Source organism: Mobula birostris, chromosome 26, assembly GCF_030028105.1.
Source record: "Mobula birostris isolate sMobBir1 chromosome 26, sMobBir1.hap1, whole genome shotgun sequence".
NCBI lineage: Eukaryota > Metazoa > Chordata > Chondrichthyes > Myliobatiformes > Myliobatidae > Mobula > Mobula birostris.
In genome coordinates, this window is record NC_092395.1 from 5,706,768 (window position 1) to 5,723,667 (window position 16,900).

The 16,900-nt window shown below is 42.9% G+C and overlaps 1 protein-coding gene across 11 annotated transcripts in view; it reads right to left on the reverse strand.

The window, feature by feature from the left end:
- Positions 1-6,402: 6,402 nt before the first annotated feature.
- tcf3a (transcription factor 3a) overlaps positions 6,403-16,900 on the reverse strand; it is a 181,176-nt gene continuing 170,678 nt past the window's right edge. For 9 of the 11 annotated variants that reach the window (XM_072244562.1, XM_072244560.1, XM_072244558.1 and 6 more), the window contains exon 20: positions 6,404-8,328. The gene's annotated coding sequence lies outside the window, so the exon portion shown is untranslated. Of the gene's footprint in view, positions 8,329-16,900 lie in introns of all 11 variants that reach the window. The other 2 variants (XM_072244557.1, XM_072244556.1) reach the window with 1 other exon arrangement.

Sequence of the window (16,900 nt, forward strand, 5' to 3'; positions counted from 1 at the left end):
CCAAGTAGGTAACATTGTATTGACACACTTTCTGTAGTCTCTGTTTCTTAGCAGGATTAGAATTAAAGGCTTCACTGCCTTCAGACTCACGGAGATCGCGACATACATATTTATCCAACATTAATGGGGCTAAATTAAAATCGACAGCAGCGAGTTGACATGCAAGGGAACGGCGAGGCAAAGATGAAGACGATAACAACAGCATACATAACATTGACAGGGATTCAGATTGGAATCTGAATATTAGTTGCGGTAGAGCTGGCGTTCGGCAAGCTACCCTTATACTATTCCAGTTAGCGCGATTGACCGATCAGGTAAGGTCTCATAAAAATGGTTCTTGACCGCACGTATGAAGCGGAGGTCGCCTAACACCCCACGACACGCAAATTCGCCAAGAGAGGAATCCTCGGGGTCGGCAGGTTCACCGCCTGGCTCTGTTTCACCGTTTGGTTCCGGCCTGCGCGACCTGTTTGCGGTAGATCTAGAAAGTTGAGGGGGCTTCCATTCCTCAACCATCAACGCTGCCCTCAACCGCTTTTCCATTTCACGCACGTCTGCTCTATCCTATCCTCCCGTCACCCTACCATGGATAGGGTTCCTCTTGTCCTCTCCTACCACGCGTCCAGCACATAATTCTCCGAAACTTCCGCCACCTCCAACTGGATCTCACCACCAAGCGCACCTTCCCCCCCCCCACCCCACCCCACCCCACCATCTTCTTTCCGCAGGGATCCTGCGCAACTCCCTTATCCAGTCGTCCCTCCCCACTGATCTCCCTCCTGGCACTTACCCTTGCAAGCGGCCTAGTGGTTCACCTGCCCCTACACCTCCTCCCTCACTACCATTCAGGGCCCCAAACAGTCCTTCCAGGTGAGGCGACACTTCACCCGTGAGCCTGTTGGGGTCAGTACTGTGTTTGGTGCTCCCGATGTGGCCTCCTGTATGTCGGTGAGATCCAACGTAGATTGGGAGATGGCTTCGCGAAGCATCTATGCTCTGTCCGCCAGTACAAGTGGGATCTCCCAGTGGCCACCCATTTTAATTCCACTTCCCATTCCCATTCCGATATGTCCATCCATGGCCCCCCTCTACTGTCGAGATAAGGCTACACTTGGGTTGGAGGAACAACACCTTATATTCCGTTCCAACCTGATGACATGAACATTGTGACTTCTCTAACTTCCAATAATGCCTCCCTTCACCATTTCCCATTCCCTTGTCCCTCTCTCATGTTATCTCCTTGCCCGCTCCTCCATCCCCCACTCCCTTTCTTCTTTCTTCCATGGCCTTCTGTCTCTTTCACCAAACAACTTCCGGCTCTTTGCTTCATCCTCCCCCTCCCAGTTTCACCTATTGACGGGCGTTTCTCTCTTCCCTCCCCCACCTTTCAAATCTACTCAGCTTTTTTTCTCCAGTCCTGCCAAAGGGTTCCAACCGGAAATGTCGACTGTACTTTTTTTGTCTGTGGTGGCCAGTGCTATCATGTTTGCTGTTGTGTGCTGGAGCAGCAGGCTGAGGGTAGCAGACACCCAACAGAATCAACAAACTCATTCGTAAGGCCAGTGATGTTGTGGGGATGGAACTGGACTCTCTGATGGTGGTGTCTGAAAAGAGGATGCTGTCCAAGTTGCATGCCATCTTGGACAATGTCTCCCATCCACTACATAATGTAGTGGATGGGATCAATAAAGTGTGACTATGACTATTTTCCCCCGTAGATGCTGCCTGGCCTGCTGAGTTCCTTCAGCATTTTGAGTGCGTTGCTCAGATTTCTTTTGTTTTAATCTGTAAGGCTTTTCCTGAGCACGTGGGGAGGACGAGCTAGAAGGTGATTGGTGAGACTAGGTGGGCGGGGAAATGAAGCGAGAAGCTGGGAGGTGATTGGCGAGAATAGGTGGGTGGGAAAAAGAAGCGAGAAGCTGGGAGGTGATTGGCGAGAATAGGTGGGTGGGGAAATGAAGCGAGAAGCTGGGAGGTGATTGGTGAGACTAGGTGGGTGGGGAAATGAAGAGAGAAGCTGGGAGGTGATTGGTAGAAAAGGTAAAGGGCTGCAGGAGGAGGAACCTGATGGGAGAGTGGACCATGGAAGAAAGGGAAGAAGCGGGAGGAGAGGGGAGGGGGAAATTACTACAAATTAGAGAAAATTGATGTTTGTGCCATAAGGTTGGGGACTGCCCAGACTGATTATGAGGAATATCAGATTCAGGTTTAAGATCAAAGGTGTATGTCGTGGAATTCGTTGTTATACGGCAGCAGTACATTGCAATACATAATAAAAACTTACAAAGTTAAGTATTAAGTATTACATACTTATTAAAGTTAAATTGAATAAGTAGTGCAAAAAGAGATCATCCGGGAGGCAGAGCATTTGATAGATACGACTTTTGAGTAGGTGGTTACACCCAGAATGCAGAATTCGGGGAGTAGATGGGTGAACACTGAGAGAGGTAAAGGGAGGGAGAGGTAAAGAGAGAAAGAGGCCATTTCTCTCAGCTACAGGTTTACTCTTTTGGATACTGATGAGGGGGATGACCTATCTGGGCAAGGAAGCAGTAGCCAGATCAATAGCACTGCGGCCAGCTCTGAGCTTCAGAAGGGTAGGGTGAAGTCAGGCGGAGCAATAGTCACTGGGGACTTAATAGTTAGGGGAACAGATGGGAGTCCTGCGTCAGCAAAAGAGACGCGAGGATAAGTGTGTTTCCTCCTGGGTGCTGGGGTCCAGGATGTCTCTGAGTGGTTGCAGAATATTCTGGAAAGGGAGGGCGAGCTGCCGGAGATCGTGGTACATTGGTACCAATGACAAAGGCAGGAGAGGGGTAGAGGTCCTCTGCAGTAAATTTAGGGAGTTAGGAAGGAGATTGAAGAGTAGGACCTCTAAAGTGGTAATCTCCGGATTACTCCCGATGCCCCGAGTTGGGGAAATTAGAACAGGAAGATCGCGCAGATGAATGAGTGGCTGAGGAGATGGTGCAGGGGGCAGGGTTTCAAGTTCTTGGATCATTGGAACCTTTTCTGGGGAAGGGGTGACCTGTACAAGTGGGACGGGCTGTACCTAAACTGGAGGGGAACCAATATCCTGGGAGGAGGTTTACTAATGGTATTAGGGAGGGTTTAAACTAGATTTGAAGGGGGATGGGTGGGAACTGAAGTGAAGAGGCAGAAGGTGGGACGGTTGGCGCACAAGTAGATAGTTTGTAGGGAGTTTGTGACGAAGGGTAAGCAGATGATAGAGCAAAGATGCACTCAGCGGTAGGGTAAATCTAGGCCGTTTCTAGAGTAGGTTACATGGTCGGCACAAAAGGGACTGTAATGGGCTGTAGATTTCTATGATTCTATGTATTGAGGTAGTGTTCAATATTCATTCAGAAATCTGATGGCAGAGGGCAAGAAGCTGTTCCTGAATTGTTGAGTGTGTGCCTTTAGCCTCCTATCTGATGGTAGCAATGAGAAGAGGGCATGTCCTAGGTGATGGAGATCCTTAATGATGGATGCCACCTAATAAGGCATTACTCCTCGAGGATGTCCTGAATGCTGGGGAGACTAGAGCCCATGATAGAGCTGGCAGAGTTTACAAATTCCTGCAGCATTTTCCAATTCTGTGCGGTGGCCCCTCCATATCAGATTAGAATGCTTTCCACAGTACATCTGTAGAAATTTACGAGTTTCTTTGGTGACATACCAAATCTCCTCAAACTCCTAATGAAATATAGCCACAGTCGTGCCTTTTTTGTAAATGCCTCGAAATGTTGGGCCCAGGATAAATCCTCAGATGTTGGTACTCAGGAATTGAAATTGCTCACCCTTTCTACTTTTGATTCCTCTATGATGATTGGTATGTGGGTGCTCTTGACTTGCCCTTTCTGAAGTCCACAATCAATTCTTTGGTCTTACTGTCTTTGCGTGCAAGGTTGTTGCTGCGATACCACTCAACTATCTTGCTTCTGTAAGCCTTCTTGTCACCATCTGAAATTCTGCCAACAATAGTTATAGTCAACAAATTTATAGATGGCATTTGAGCTGTGCCTAGCCACAGTCACGGGTATAAAAAGAGTAGAGCAGTGGGATGAACATACATCACTGAGGTGTGCCAGTATCGTTTATCAGCAAGGTGGAGATGTTATTTCCGATTGCACAGATTATGGTCTTCCAGTGAGAACGTTGAGTATCCAGTTGCAGATGAAAATACAGAGGCCCAGGCTTTGAAGCAGGAACGATTGTGTTAAATACTGAGCTGTAGCCAATAAGCAGTCTGATGTATGCATTAGCATTGTCCAAGTGATCCAAGGCCATGTGAAGAGCAATGAGTTCGCATCCACAGTAGACCTAATGTGGCAACAGGCAAACTGCAGTGGGTTCATGTTTTTGCCTAGGCAGTTGAATCCAGCCATAACCAACTTCGCAAAGCTCTCCATCATGATAGATGTGAGTGCTACTGGATAATAAGTCATTAATTAAGGCAGCTCACCCTGCTCTTCTTGGGCACTGGTATGACTGTTTTGAAGCAGATGGGAACTTTTGACGGTAGCAATGAGACTGAAAATGTCTTTGAATACCCCCATCAGTTGGTTGGCAGCCTTACCAGGTACTCCATTGGGGCCTGTTGCCTTACAAGGGTTCATAGTCTTTTAAGATGTTATGATTTTGGCCTCTGAAACAGATCCTGAGAGTGAGAGTCTTCCAACCTGAGAGTGGCTTCATCATGGCAGGTGAAGGGGCCATGGGGATGGGGATTAGAATTAAAATGGTTGGCCACTGGCAAATCCTACTTGTTGCAAATGGAGTGAAGGTGTTCAGTAAAGTGGTCCCCCAATCTACACTGGAACTCACCAAAGTGATCGTACTGGGTATAGTGTACAGCTCTGACAGACTTGCAAGGTGAACTGTTACTTAACCTGGAATGACTGTTTGGGGCCCTGAATGGACAGGTGTGGCACTTCTGCTGCTTGCAGGGATACGTGCCAGGAGGGAGATTAGTGAGGAGGGGCAGGTTTACAAGGGAATCTGAGAGGAGCGATCCCTGCGGAAAGCAGAGAGTGGGGTGTGTTTGGTGGTAGGGTCCCATCGAAGATGGCGGATGATGCGGAGCAGCACTATGTTGTGTTAATTAGTGAAATGAAGAGGGATCTCGAGAGACACAGAAGCTAGAAAGGGAGGAGAGAGAAGATAGATAAGGGTGAAGAGTCAAAGAAAGGTAGATGAAAGTGCATTTACCAAGCTCATAATATCCCCCAAAATATTTCTCTTTTTGTAGCTAATAACGATAACATACCTTAATGATAGAGCTTGTGGGTTAAATATTAAATCAGGAAACCAGGTGAAACGTTTCTGCTTTACTACATTATGCAATGGGATCTACCATTTCTGTTCATAAGGCATGATGAGACCTCACCTTAACATCTCATTCCAATAGAGGACAGACCAGCAAAGCAGTGGGATAAACCCAACAATCCACGATGAAATTTTTGAAGAAAATCTTGTATCCACACTTTTAGCTCAGGCCAGATTGCTACCAAAAGCTTCACACACAGAGGCGAACTGCATAATGTATGGAGATTTCAGGATATTATGTATACCAATACGTAATAGCTATGAGGACACTCCGCTCTCACCTGTGGCTCCAAGTCACAGCCAAACACATGAACACTGCTTCTACAGACAGGCTAAATCAGATGAGGGTAGCTGGTGAGCCTCATGCTGTGTGAGATGGGGACATGCCCATCCTAGCATGCAAAGTCAGCTCTTGGCGGAATGGCAGATGAGATCAATAGTAAAATCCAATGGCCTAGAAGGTGGTTCTGCAACGCTCTGTGGCAAGGGAAGGGCATGACAAGAAACTGACGAAGTCATGGTCATCTACTGCAACCAAGGAAGACTCCTGCTTGTGATGACTACTCGTACTTCTATCACCGGACCTGGATTTCCAAGATTGAGAGAGTGGAACTTCCCCAGTGTAACAGCTTTTCCACTTTAAAGACTCACCGGCACAGGTCTCCTGTCCTCCTGTCATTGTTGCATACGACGGACAACCAACAGCTGTGAGGGGAAAAAAAAACCTAGCTACACAGTACTGCCTCAATTTTCAAGAACTTCACAAATAATTGATCAGCATTTTCCTTAAAATAATAAGTCATAAATGCTATAATCCATATGAAGAAAAGTCACAGATGAGTGTAATTACAAGTACCCTGCCAGATAACATTAGCCAGAAGTTTGTAGTTCAGCAAAACATAATCATCATCGTTATTATGTGCCCCGTGGGCAATTATGGTCTTCCAAAACACAATACGTTTTTGAATTGGGAACTTTTTGCTATTGTTACAAAAGTGAAAAGCTATAGGTGCAAATTATAATTGATCTATTCCATAATACATATTTGTTAATTTACACAGTGGAAAAGGAAACACTTCTTTAAATTTAAGGAAAACCCTTTATTACAATGACATTGGGTATACAAGATTAAACGGACATTAAAAAGGAGGGGCATTCCTGTTATAAAAATGGCACATTTATTGCTACATTACTGTTATATACATGACAGCTCTCGTTAACTACTAAGGCAAAAGGAAATGATTTAAACTACTTTTCTGAATACTCCAGCCAGCTGTTTTGATGCTTGTATAAATACAAAAAAAAACACACAAGGAACTCGAGGCACTCAGCAACACAATCAGAAATCTAATTGTGTAACATTTAAGTACTGTATGGGTGCTAGAAGAAGCTTCACCTACATGTACTAAAATAAACTTCTCGAATCAGACATTGAGTAAAAATCTACAAAAAGTAACATTCGGAATCCAAGACATTTTCAAGATTTATGGTATAAAAGGATTGCTGTTGTGAAAATAAGCCAACTTTTTTCCTTAAATTTCACTTTGTAAGGGTATACTGCAAGTCTTTTCTTAGCAAAAAAAGCACTAGACAAAAAAGAGGCTTTTAATGAAATGTTAGGCACTGGTCATTTTTCATTCTGTCCACATTGCATCACAAGTACAAGAATGAAAAGGCCACATGTAATTTTTTTAACTATTACATACATCTGCAATACTCAAAATGAGCTGAGAAATGTCACTGCACAATATTTAATGCAGTTCTAGTAATGTCAGGCATTTTACCCTCAAATGTCAAAAATTTTGTTCATTCAGTCCCACGGTTTTGTTGTCCGTTTTCCACTTGTTCACACCTTTTTTAAAAATAAAAAAAGTTACGTCAAAAGTACTGTGTCTTCTGCTTGGCTGGTGAGAGTCTGTGAATGTACGTTTTCAGTGGAAGACTGATTCCGTGTTTTTTTGATTTGCAATGGGTTCGTTTCCACAGTACACAGGCTGCGGCAGAAATGAATTCAGCTTGGCATGAGGCAAGCCACTTTTACGTAAGTTGCTCACATCCGTATTAGATTCCACGACCAATTCATATGAATTCTTAAACATTTGAATATTACATTGTGTAGGAATCTACAATATCGTGGAAACATTTCCCACTTATTGAATAAATCCATGACAAACCTATGGTCATACATTATCTAGAATCTGCAGCACAGTTGCTGCAGTATGAAAGTCTCCAAAGACCTTTCAAGTTCTGAGTACGCACTATGTCCAGCTACCTTAAAAAACTACAATGTAAAGTCTAATAATGCAAAAATATAGTTTTGCTCATTTTACATAAAATAACTCCCTACAAATGAATGAACTAGCTTCAGTAATGCACTCATTATGTTGGCCCTCCACATTTACCTGATCGCAAATGCAGGACAAGAGAAGGTCTGTAGGATATTTTGTCCATTGGCTAACAATCCCCTCCCATCCTCCCCCACCCCAGTCAAGTACTAGGGAGACGTGGAGTGGTTGCGTGTCAGTTGAGTAAGACAAATATTTTCTGGGAATGCTGTAAACCAAGGACATTATTTTTTGTTAAACAATAAGACAAATTGCTTACAAAACAAGCAAAAAGGACTTTTTTGAAATTTTGTTCCAAAACAACCTCGCATCCTTGCAGGTTTCATTAAAACATACTGGGATTTAACATAAGCTCAGGCACTAACTCCTTTCTTCCACTGTCGGGGAAGGGTTTTTTATTTCCCTTTTGGACTGTAGCAAAAAACCTTTGCAGCACAGAGATCCAGTACTTCTAATGATATGCATCGACTGTCCCCCCTCTTTAGATAGATATGACAAATGTGCATGTTCACATTTGCAATTCTGATCCAGATAAAAGGATTTGTCAGTTTTATCATTTTGTTTTTGGCAGAACAAGGTTTCTTCCTCAAGGAGAAAGATGACAGATGATGTGTCATTCTTGCTTACCACCTTCAGTTAAACCAGGCAGTCAGAGCTGGAGAGAAATGGAAAGTTATAATTAGGCAATCTTACCATTTTGCACAGTATTAATAATTTATATTCCAGAGAGTTATTAACAGTTTATTACCGATCACAAATCATTGAATCCTATAAATTATTATTTAGAGATACAACGTGGAACAGGCCATTCTGGCCCAACAAGCCACACTGCCCGCAAGCCACCTATTTTAACCCTAGCCTAATCAAAGGGTAATTTACAATGACCATTTAACCTACGAAGCCTTTAGACTGTGGAAGGAAACCAGTGTGCCCAGAGGAAACTCACACAGTCACAGGAAGTTGTACAAACTTCTTGCAGACAACATTAGAATTGAACTCTGAACTCCAACATCCCCCAGCTGTAACAGCGTCACGCTAACCACATCACTACCGTGGCCGCTACGTAAAGGCATGTAATGCAAAGGCATTACATGACTAATAAAACAAATTCACTGTTTAAAGTAGGCTCTAAACATAAACCAGGAGATTATAGGCTGGCAAGTCTAACATCAGTCTGGGAAAGTTATTGGAAGGTATTCTAAGGGACTGGATATATCAGTATTTGGATAGACATGGACTGATTAAGGATAGTCAGCATAGCTTCGTGTGTGGTAGGTCATGTCTAACCAACCTTATAGTGTTTCTCGAGGAAGTTACCAGGAAAGTAGATTGAAGGCAAGGTCTTGCATGGGGGCTCATCAAGAAGGTTCAGTTGCTCAGCATTCAGGATAAGGTAGTAAACTGGATTAGACATGGGCTTTGTGGGAGAAGCCAGAGTGGTTGTTGAGGGTTGCCTCTCTAACTAGAGGCTTGTGACTAGTGGTGTGTCGTAGGGATTGGTACTGGGTCCTTTGTTGTTTGCCACCTATATCAATGATCTTGATCATAATGTGGTTAACTGAATTAGCAAGTTTGCAGGTGATACGACGAATGGGGGTGTAGTGGACAGTAAGGAAGGCTATCATGGTTTGCAGAGGGATCTGCTTCAGCTGAAAAATGGGCTGAAAATGGCAGATGAAGTTTAATGCAGATAAGTGTGAGGATTTGCACTTCAGTAGAACCAGCCAGGGTAGGTCTTACACGGTGTACAGTAGAGCACTGAAGAGTGTGGTAGAACAAAGGAATCTGGGAATACAAGTCCATAATTCATTGAAATAGACATCATAAGTAGGTAGGGTCACACAGAAATCTTTTGGCACATTGGCCTTCATAAATCAATGTACATGAGATGAGATGTTATGTTGAAGTTGTATAATATGTTGGTGAGGCCTAATTTGGAGTATTGTGTACAGTTTTCGTCACCTACCTACAGGAAAGATGTACAGTGGTGTTAGAAAGTTTGTGAACTTTGTAGATTCTTTTCTATTTCTGCATAAATGTGATCAGATTTTCACATAATCCCTAAAGAAGAACCCAATTAAATATATAACACAAAAAACATTATACTTGTCCATTTATTTATTTACTTATTGGGAAAAATAATGCAATATTATGTTTTATTTTGAAAAAGTATGTGAACCTCTGGGGTAATGTCTTCTACAAAAGCCATTTGGAGTCAGATGTTCCAATCAATGAGATGAGATTGGAGGTGTGGGGTGTAGAGGTGCCCTGTCCTATAAAAAGAACACACAAAGTCGTTTATTGCCAGAGCCTGCTCCTCTCTAGAAAGATTTGTTTAGGTGCACAATGCATCGATCAAAACAAATTTCAGAGGACCTTAGAAGAATTGTACTTGGCAAAGGGTACAAAGGCGTTTCCAAAGACTGGCGTGTTCAACAGTTCACAGTAACAGAAATTGACCACAAATGAGAGGAAACTCAGTAGTGTCGCTAGTCTCCTTAGCAATGGGCACCCTATAAAGATCACACCAAGAGCACAACATGCAATGCTGAAGGAGGTGAAAAAGAACCCAACAGCAAAAGACCTGCAGAAATCTCTAGAACTCTGATCATGTGCCCACTGTAAGAAAAACACTGAACGAGAATGAAGTTCTTGGAAGGACACCACAGAAGAAATCACTGCTCTCCAAAAAAAAACACTGCTGCACATCTACTTCTCAGGTCCTCTGAAATTTGCTTTGATCGATCAAAGCAAATTTCATAGGACCTAAGAAGTAGAATTGTTGAGGTGCACCAAGCTGGAAGAGGCTATGAAAGCATTTCTAAAGACCTGAATGTTCATCAGTTCACGGTAAGAGAAATGAGCTACAAATGGAGGAAACTCAGCACTGTTGTTACTGTCCCCAGAAGTGGGTGTCCTGCAAAGATCACACCAAGCCACAATGTGCAATGCTGAAAGAGGTGAAGAAGAATGCAAGGGTAACAGCAAAAGACCTGCAGCAATCTCTAGAAGTTGCTAAATGTCTCTGTTCATGTGTCTGCTATAAGAAAAACACTGAACAAGAATGGTGTTCATGGAAGGACATCAAGGATGAAACCACCGTTCTCAAAAAAAAAATTGCTGCAAGTCTCAAGTTTGCAAAAAAACACCTGGATGTTCTACATGCTTCTGGGACATGTTTTGTGGACAGGTGAGACACAGGTTGAGCTCTTTGGCAGAAATGTACATCACTGTGTTTGGAGGCAAAAGGGCACAAAAACCTCATCCCAACTGGGAAGCATGGTGGAAGGAGCATCATGGTTTGGGGCTATTTTGCTGCCTTAGAGCCTGGACAGCTTGCAATCGTTGAGGGAACAATGAATTCAAATTTGTATCAAGAAATTTTACAGGAGAATGTCAGGGTAGCAGTCAGTCATCTGAAATTTAATAGAACCTGGATAATGCAACAAGACAATGATCTGAAAGACAATAGCAAATGAACAACAGAATGGTTTTAAAAGAAGAAAATTCATGTTTTGGAATGGCCAAGTCAAAGTCCTGATCTTATCCTATAGAAATGTTGTTGAAGGACCTGAAGCCAGCAGTTCATACGAGGAAGCCCACCAACACCCCAGAGTTGAAGCAGTTTTGTAAGGAGGGATGACCTAAGATTCCTCCAAACCTATGTGCAAGACTGATCAGTACCAGAAATGTTTGTTTGAAGTTCTTACTGTACGAGAGGGTCACACCGGTTACTGAAAGCAAAGATTCATATACGTTTTCCAACAAATACGTGTAACATTGGATCATTTTTCTCAATAAATAAATGAACAAGTATAATTTTTGTGCTATTTAATTAGGTTCTCTTTATCTAGTTTTAGGACTTATGTGAAGATCAGATCACAGATTTATGCAGAAGTAGAGAAAATTCTACAGGGTTCACCACCTTTACAGCTCCACTGTAAACAAGGTTGAAAGCGCATAGAGAATTCACAAGGATGTTGCTGGGTCTGGAGGACCTGAGTTACAAGGAAAGATCAGGACTGTATTCTTTAGAATGTAGAGATTGAGAGGACAGTTGCTAGAGGTAAACAAAATTATGAGGGGTAAAGATAGGGTAAATGCAAGTAGGTTTTCTCCACTTTGGTTGGGTGAGATTAGAACTAGAAGTCATGGGTTAAAGGTAAAAGGTGAAATGCTTAAGGGGAACATGAGAGGGAACTTTTTTCACTCAGAAGGTGGTGAGTGTGTGGAACGAGCTGCCAGCACAAGTGATGGATGTGGGTTCAATATAAACAATTAAGAGAAATTAAGAAAGGTACATGAATGGGAGGGATATGGAGGGTTATGCTGCAAGTGCAGGTCTATGGGACTAAGCAGAATAATAGATCAGCATGGACCAGGTGGGCAGAAGGGCTTGTTTCTGTGCTGTAGTATTCTAGGACTACATTGCTAAGCAACTATATTGAGGAATATATTGTAATTTTTGCTTTTAAGTCTTAGCTGACCATAAATATAGGAGCAGAATTAGGCTATTTGGCCCATCAACTCTGCTGTCATTTCATCATGGCTGATCCAATTTTCCTCTCAGCCTCAATCTCCTGCCTTCTCCTTGTATCCCTTCATGCCCTAACCCATCAAGAATCTATCAACCTCTACCTTAAATATACATAAAGACTTGGTCTCCACAGCTACCTGTGGCAAAGAATTTCAGATTCACCACTCTCTGGCTTAAGTAATTCTTCCTCATCTCTGATCTTACTCTTCCACCATAAGAAACTCCTCTCCACATCCACTCTATCAAGACCTTTCACCATTTGATAGGTTTCAATAAGGTCACCCCTCATTCTTTTGAATTCCAATGAATATAGGCCCAGAGCCAAACGCTGTTCATATGACACCCACTGAATCCTGCAATCATTTTCGTGAACCTCCTTTGAATCCTCTCCAGTTTCACCACATCTTTTCTAAGATAATGGACCCAAAACTGCTCACGATATTCCAAGTGAGGCCTCACCAGTGCTTTATAAAGCTTCAACATTACATCCTTGCAACACACACAAATTGCTGGAGGAACTCAGCAGGCCAGGCAGCATCTACAGAAAAAAAGTACAGTCGACATTTTGGGCTGAGAGCCTCTGACAGAAAGAAAAGATGAGGATTAGATTTAAAAGGTGGGGGAGGGGAGAGAGAAACACATGGTGATAGGTGAAACTGGGAGGGGGAGGGATGAAATAAAGAGCTGGGAAGTTGATTGGTGCAAGAGATACAGGGCTGGAGAAGGGGGAGTCTGATAGGAGAAGACAGAAGGCCATGGAAGAAAGAAAAGGGATGAGGAGCACCAGAGGGAGGCGATAAGGTGAGAGACGGAGGGGGAGGGGCAGGAGCCATTACTAGAAGTTCAAGAAATCAATGTTCATGCCATCAGGTTGGAGGCTACCCAGATGGAAGGTGTTGTTCTTCCAACCTGAATATGGCCTCATCATGACAGTAGAGGAGGCTATGGATTAACATATCAGAATGGCTGGCCACCGCGAGATCCTGCTTGTTCTGGCTGACGGAGTGTAAGTGCTCGGTGAAACGATCTCCCAATCTATGCCAGGTCTCAGGCCACAACTGGAGCACCGAACACAGTAAATGGCTCCGACAGACTCACAGGTGAAGTGTCGCCTCATCTGGAAGGACTGTTTGACCCTAAAAGGCAGTCAGAGAGGAGATGTAGGGGCAAGTATAGAACTTGATCCGCTTGCAAGGATAAGCGCCAGGAGGGAGGTCAGTGGGGAGGGACGAATGGACAAGGGAGTTGCGTAAGGAGCGATCCGTGCAGAGAGCAGAAAGTGGAGGGGGAGGGAAAGATGTGCTTGGTGGTGGGATGCTGTTGGAGATGGTGGAAGTTCTGTGGAATTATGTGCTGGACGTGGAGGCTGTTGGGGCGGTAGGTGAGGACAAGAGGAACCCTATCCCTGGTAGGGTGGTGGGAGGATAGGGTAAGAGCAGACGTGCTTGAAATGGAAGAAATGCAGTTGATGGCAGTGTTGATGGTGGAGGAAGAGAAGCCCCTTTCTTTGAAAAAGGAGGACATCTCCTTCGTTCTAGAATGAATGAGGAAATGTCCTTGCTTTTATATTCTAGCTCTCTTGAAATGAATGCTAATATTGCATTTGAACAAAAGAACATAAGAAATAGGAGCAGGAGTAGGCCATCTGACCAATCGAGCCTGCTCTGCTATTCAATAAGGTCATGGCTGATCTGGCCATGGACTCATCTCCACCTAACTACCTTTTCCCCATAACCCTTATTATCCTTCCTCATCACAGACTCACCCTGCAAATTAACCCTCAGGGAATACTGCACAAGGACTCCCAAGTCCCTTTGCACCTGAGTTTTTTTGTATTTTCTCTCCATTTAGAAAATAGTCAACCCTTTCATTTCTTTGCCCATTCTCCTAATCTCTGTAAGTCCTTCTGTAGCCTCTCTACTTCCTTAAAACTTCCTGCCCCTCTATCTATCTTCATATTGTCTGCAAACTTTGCCACAAAGCCATCAATTCCATCATCCAAATCATTGATATATAATGTAAAAAGAATGTGTCCCAACACAGACCACTGTGGAACACCACTAGTCACTGGCAGCCAACCAGAAAAGACTTCCTTTATTCCCAATCTTTGCTTCCTGCCAATCAGCCACTGCTTATCCATGCTAGAATCTTTCTTGTAATTCCATGGGCTTGTACCTTGTTATGCAGCCTCATGTATGGCACCTTATCAAAGGCCTTCTGAAAATCCAAGTACACAACATCAACCAATTCTCCTTTGTCTATCCTGCTTGTTATTTCTTCAAAGAAATCCAATAGATTTGCCAGGCAAGACTTTCCCTTGAGGAAACCATGCTGACTATGGCCTATTTTGTCATGCGTCTCCAAGTACCCTGAGACCTCAACCTTAAAAACAGACTCCAACATCTTCCCACCACTGAGGTCAGACTAACTGGACTATAGTTTCCTTTCTTCTGCCTCTCCCCCTTCTTGAAGAGTGGAGTGACATTTGCAATTTTCCAGTCTTTCTGAACCATAGCGAAATCTAGTGATTCTTGAAAGATCATTACTAATGCTTCCACGATCTCTTCAGCCACCTCTTTCAGAATCCTGGGGTGTACACCATCTGGTCCAGGTGACTTATCTACCTTCAGACCTTTCAGTTTCCCAAGAATCTTCTCTCTAGTTATAGTAACTTCACACACTTCATGACACCTGGAACTTCCACCGTACTGCTAGCGTCTTCCACAGTGAAGAGGGAATCAAAATACTTACTCAGTTTGTCCACCATTTCCTTGCCCTCCATTACTACCTCTCCAGCATTGTTTTAAAGTGGTCTGCTATCCATTTTCGCCTCTCTTTTACACTTAATGTATCTAATGAAAGTTTTGGTTTTTTTTAATGTTATTGGCTGGCTGACTTTCGTATTCCATCTGTTGGTTTTTAATAGCTTCCCAATCCTCTAACTTCCCACTCATTTTTGCTCTGTGATATGCCCCCTCTTTGGCTTTTATGTTGGCTTAGACTTCTCTTGTTAGTCACAGTTGTGTCACCTTTCCTTTAGAAAACAGCTCCTTCTTTGGGATGTATGTATCCTGTGTTTTCTAAATTGCTTTCAGACCCAACTAAGTGGTGACAATTTCTATTTAAATGTAGCAGTGACTATCAAACCACAAAAAGAATTAATCAAAATTAGGAAAACAAGTTTTAGGGAATTTCAGAGCTGTGGAATTAAAGAACTGTATACAGATATAGTGGAATTGCTTATGTACACATTAAAAGTAGGTTAGCAAGCACAGAAGAAATGGATGTGTAGCGACACTTGCAGTCTGCCCCCAGCACATCCTTAGGTTGTGCTGGTTGTTAACGCAAATGACACATTTCACTGTATGTTTCGATGTACATGTGATAAATAAATCTGAAAAGGATTAGTCTGGATTATTTAGAGTGCAGATAACAAAATTTTCAACATTTAAAATTAAAATGACCAATGTGGTTTAATATTCAAACACTATGGTGAAAAGTGGTACATTAACTAACTTGATGAAATTGTAGAATGACTCACTGGGAAAAGAGAAAGAGATTCACAGTAACTGGACAGGGAGAGGAAGATACAGACTATCGGAGTCAGTGCTGCCCCCTAGTGTTGGCCTGGCAGAAGACAAGACATATTGTGTTCAACTGCAGGTTTCTGCAATATTCGTGGACTCAGGGTCCTGGATTATATTTTTTTGAGTGACGGTATGTTACTGCTTTCTTATTTATGTGCTATGTGTGACTGTTGGTACTATATTTTGCACCTTGGCCCCAGAGTAATACTGTATTATTTGGCTGTATTTCATGAATAGTTGAATGACAATTATATTCGAACTTCATCATTGGAGGTTGATAGATTTTTGAGAAGTCAGGGTGTCAAAGATTATAGGGAGAAGACAGAAGAATGAGTTTGAGATGATTAATAAATCAGCCATGATAGAATAGTGGAGCAGGCTCAATGGGCTGAATGGCCTAATTCTGCTCGTATGTCTTATGGTTCTATGGAAGAGGTAGAGGCCTGATGGTGGCAGTGAGTTTTCCCCACTCAAAATGTCTTCACAAATTAATGTTTCTGTTTATCAGTTACTCAAATCATGCTGTCTTTTCCACACTGGTGATATGTGTTACTGATTCAGTCCTTCAAAACTTTAGGGTTTATGTCATCTCAAGTAGATAAAATGAAAGTGTTTTGGCACCATATTTGTATTCAATACGGTTGATTCATTATACGGAAGATGTGGAAGCTTTAGAGCGAGAGTGTAGAGATTAGAGATTCAAGATTTGGTAGGTTTCAATGAGATCCCTCCACTCATTCTTCTACAAGGATGTTGTCAAGACTGGATTCCTGAGTTATAAGGAAAGATTGAATTGGAACGTATTCCTTGGAACATGAAAGATTGAATTGGAACGTATTCCTTGGAACATAGAAGATTGAGGGGAGATTTGATAGAGATATACAAAATTATGAGGGATATAGATACGGTAAATGCAAGCAGGCCTTTTCCACTGGGTTTGGGTGGAGGTCATGGGTTAAGGGTGAAAGGTGAAAAGTTTAAGGGGAACACGAGAGCGAGTGTACGGAGCGAGTTGGCAACGAAAGTGGCATATGCAAGCTCAATTTCAACATTTAAGAGAAGTATGGACAAATACATGCACAGTAAAGATATGCGGGGCTATG